A 4474-nucleotide genomic window follows, 5' to 3' on the forward strand; every position below is an offset into this window, starting at 1 on the left:
GGAAACTGTATTGGCATCAACATAGCTGGGGAAATTCAAGCTGCACTTGAGATGTGCTGAAACCAGATTTCCTAAAGGCCTGGGAGATTTGGCATGTAGTACTGAGAGGTTAAATTCTAGAGCTATTTCATTTGTGCCAGCTACTTACCGTCACTAACATCAAACTTGCACTGCAGTTTTACTGCTGAAAGGGAACTTTTCTTGGCCTGAAAATGTGCAGAGGGTAAATGGCAAGAAGAGATCCGAACTGCTGTTCAGGAAGCTAGAGAGAAACTTTCATAGGAGGAGGCTTAGGCGTAAGGAAAGTCTCACAGACATTTGCAGAACAATTTCCATGCAAGGGATAACTGTTACCTGGTTTGAAACAACAGACTAGGCAAACTCGGATGAGGCCTTCCAAAACAATATTTAGGAACAAAGATGTCCCAAGATCATAAAGTCAAGAGTGATGATCACAGATAGCAACATATGGACAGGTAAGTCCTATTACTTGGATAAAAAGACAACTTTTAATACAATGCTTGCAATGGGTGCTGCTAAGCACCACCTAGATGCCCCCTTCTGGGCTGAGGTATTCTTTCCCTCAGCTGCCTGGAACGTTGGCTGCTGTCAGCTCACAGATAATTTCCTAACCACCCTGCTAAAGACAGGGTCATGCCAAGGTCATGCCCCCTTCTGAGGCAGCCTACATACAGGGACCATTGATTATGGAGTACGGAGACCTCCCTTGTCTTGATTTGGGACAACTCTGAAGGGCCATCCCAATTTCATAGTTCCCTGTAGGACTGTGGGAAGCCTCTATTCCATCTCTGGAACTGCCCTGTTGTCCTTTCTTTATCTCTAACGGGTGTTGTTCCTGAGAGCTCAACTCAATCAGCCTCTGGTGGGCAAATCTCTATTTCAGAGTCTCTTTCCCCAGGAACCCGTCCTAAGACAATGCAAATCTGATACTGACACTGTGTATCAACATATGCTCGTTCCACCCTTCCTTCCTCTATTCTTCTAAAGAGAAGTCAGATTTTGCCTGTTTCATTTCTGCCCTCCAACCTCCTCTAGACAGCATATTGTTTTGCAGAGTTTTAATTAAAGGGGAGAATTAGAGTGCTGATGAGAAGAGATACAGGAGAAACTGTGGCAAATATTGAAGGTATTTGAGATGGAAAGGGTTTTTTAAGAAATATCATTGTGCTCAACATGGCCCCTTCAAGCATATAAACAAAGAATTTGAATTGTTGGGAAATTAACTTTTGTGTCTTGACTGTCATTCCACTCCTAGTTTGGATTACATGGGTCACAACTTTAAAGTTTTACATCTGAATATAGGCAACCTCATCTTTGGATGTCAATGATTGCACCAGCAAGACCATATGTTTTAGGAGTATTTTAGGGGTAGTGCACAGCTTTATGACAGTACAATCCATAATATTTGAATCCTAAGAATTTAAGTCAACAAAAATAGATTTATAGGGTCCAGGGCTTTAAAAAAAAGCATTTGTGATAATATAAAAGCAATTAAGCTATTGTTTCAGCCTTCATCATGAGAGACATCTCAACAAATAACTATTAAAACATTCTTCAAAAACATCAAGTGTCAGCCACGCACATATGGGAACTAAGGACAGCAGACGCTAATGGTATATTGGTCTGTGGAAATGAATGGGCAGGAAGGCTGAGACACTCCAGCGGTAAGCATTTGAGCTATCCTGTAAGTTATGTTTTTTATTCTAATGCCCAGTGTCAATGGCACATAGTAGAATTGATGAGGAATCTGGTCAGGCTTGAGTACATACAAGAGCTTCTGCAGAGATGACAAGCAGAGGTCCTTCTCCTGTTAGACTGTCTCAGCCAGGGGACCATATCCTAATTACTCTATGGAAGTGACCTTGGGATGGTTGTGAATCACAGCATCCTGAGTTACAAGATGGATCTTCTTTTTTCTTTTTTCAATTAAAAAGAATTGTCAGGAATTTTTCTCAAAAGTAAAAGTTTCCCAAGAATAAGCCTTCAAAATACAATGAAATATTTTTAATGATAAACTTAGGACAAGTTTTCCAAACATAGTATTTCCACTGGGATACAGTTCAAAAAGCTGGTAGTGATCCTGAGCTGTTAGCAGTCTAGGAATCAGATGCACTTATGTTTTAAATCTACCAAGATGCTCCAATTTATCATCCTTAGACTTATTATTTCAAAGCTCACAGACAAGCTTTTGTCTTGAGTTCAGTTGCAAAGACTCTAAAACTAGAGATGCAGGGCCAATTGGGGAAAATCAGGGCAAGAAGATAAAACATTCTTCAGGGAAAAAGACAGGGTGTGATGGGTTGCCATGCCCCTCCTGTGTCAGTCCCACACAGAGACCTATCAGGCTGCTTCTGAACCTAGTCCCAGTTCTGTCCTGTGCCCATGTCCCTGGCCATTTTTAAAAAAGATTTTAAGTTTATTTTTAGAGGGGAAGGGAGTGGGAGAAAGAGAGAGAAAGCTTGAGGCTGTCTCCTGCACACCTCCTACTATAAATCGAATAAGCAACTGTTGGGTACACAGGTCGATGCCCAACTAACTGAGCCACATGAGCCAGGGCACCCCTGGCCATTTTTGAAGTTGATCTTCAGAAATAAATATCTATTAGCTTTGATTTTGTTTATTTTTATAATTTACTTTGTAATCTAAAATTTAAAAAATAGATCAGAAGCATTAACATAACTTATTTATTTATTTTATTCTTCACCCAAGGCTATGGTTTTTTTGTTTGTTTGTTTGTTTTGTAATTGATTTGAGAGAGAGAGGGAGGGAGAGAGAGAAAATCACCAATGTGAGTGCTCGCTTTGGCAGCACATATACTAAAATTGGAACGATACAGAGATTAGCTTGGCCCTACGCAAGGATGACAGGCAGATTCATGAAGCGTTCCATATTAAAAAAGAAAAAAAAAAGAAAATCACCATTGTGAGAGAGAATCCCCTATTGCTTGCCTCCAGTCTGCACCCCAACCAGGGATCGAGCCCGCAACCTAGGTATATGCCCTGACCAGGAATCAAACCCGCAACCTTTCAGTGTATGGGAGGACATTCCAACCAACCGAGCCACACTGGTCGAGGTAACATCTTTTTAATGATGTCATTTGGTATTGGTCCAAAACAGAAATATGTAGAAATTTATTACTTACCTCTTACCTTTCTTTTAAAAAACTTAATATTGAAGTATAGGCCAATGAATTTTCATCAGTAAAACACATCCAGTTCAAGAAACAGAACATGACCAATATCTGGACGTTTCCCTTGTGCTCCTTTCTAGTCACTGCCTTCTACCAAGAGTACTTGCTGTCTGACTTTTTGTTCCTTGAGTTAATTTTGCCTCTTTTTTGTTCTGTATTGTATTGTATGTAATTGAGTGCCTAAATTATGCACTTTTTGTACCTGGCTTCTTTCAATCAATATTATGTTTGTAAGATTCATTCTTATCGTTCTATGTAGTTGTAGATCATTTTTATTGCATAATATTCCATTGTATGAATAGATCACTACTTATTTATATCTCCTATACATACTTAGAATTTCTTCTTCTAGAAACATTGCCCCTACAACTAGCTACAAAAATCTAACTTCTGTGGCTCTGTCTGAATCTCAGAGGCCAAAGATTGCCCTCTGGAGGGAGGGACTATCATTTCCCAGGCTTTTCATCTCTTCAGTGTCAAAAAACCATTTGGTCCAGAGCTGCACTGTAGCACAGTAGCTCCTAGCTACATGTGACTACTGAGCATTTGGAAGGTGGCACATGCAAAATACATGGCAGATTTCAAAGAATTGGCATGAAAAAAATAATTTAATAATTTTTATACTGATTACTTATTGAAATGATTATGATTTGGACTAAATTAAATATATTATTAGAATTGATTTCACCTGTTTTTTTACTTTTAAAAACGTGGCTACCAGAAAATTTAAAATTACATAGGTGCCTTTCCTTAAATTTTTATTGGCTAGTACTGATCTAGATCTCTATCTTATATAGGTATCTCAGTTATTCTGCTAAAAGTCAGGGCATTAGACCAGATAAACTCCTCAGTTATTTGTTCAAAAAGTCTCTGAAGACCCAGGTGCCCATTGGAGCCAGTACATGGATGCTCAGTCCCTGGCAGGTGCACAGCTGCTCCTTCAGCCATTTGAGATGGGTCCAAGTGAGAACCAACACATGCCCATCTTAGTATGTGAGTGCTACACATACAGTATGCCTGGGAAGCCAACAGGCTTGGGTATTGCATTAAGCACTGATACCACTTTAATTAAAAATGTGACAAGAGATGATGATTATAAAAGTATACGAGGCTAAAAATCATGAGAGACTTCACATTTCCATCCTCTGCAGGGAAACCACCTTTCGCTTCAGTTAACACTGTTTATAGCTGCTGTTGGTTTATATGGAAGATGTGGCAGCTAAAGTTCAAACAATTTATATTTGGCAATATAATTTGTATGGA

General features: G+C 39.3%; 1 non-coding gene across 1 annotated transcript; it reads left to right on the forward strand.

The window, feature by feature from the left end:
• The first annotated feature begins 2813 nt into the window (after positions 1-2813).
• On the forward strand, positions 2814-2916 carry LOC148092602 (U6 spliceosomal RNA). The gene has a single exon (XR_015714966.1). It is a non-coding gene; the product is annotated as a U6 spliceosomal RNA (small nuclear RNA).
• Positions 2917-4474: the final 1558 nt, after the last annotated feature.

This window comes from Miniopterus natalensis, chromosome 8 (assembly GCF_054644295.1).
Source record: "Miniopterus natalensis isolate mMinNat1 chromosome 8, mMinNat1.hap1, whole genome shotgun sequence".
NCBI classification, from domain to species: Eukaryota; Metazoa; Chordata; class Mammalia; order Chiroptera; family Miniopteridae; genus Miniopterus; species Miniopterus natalensis.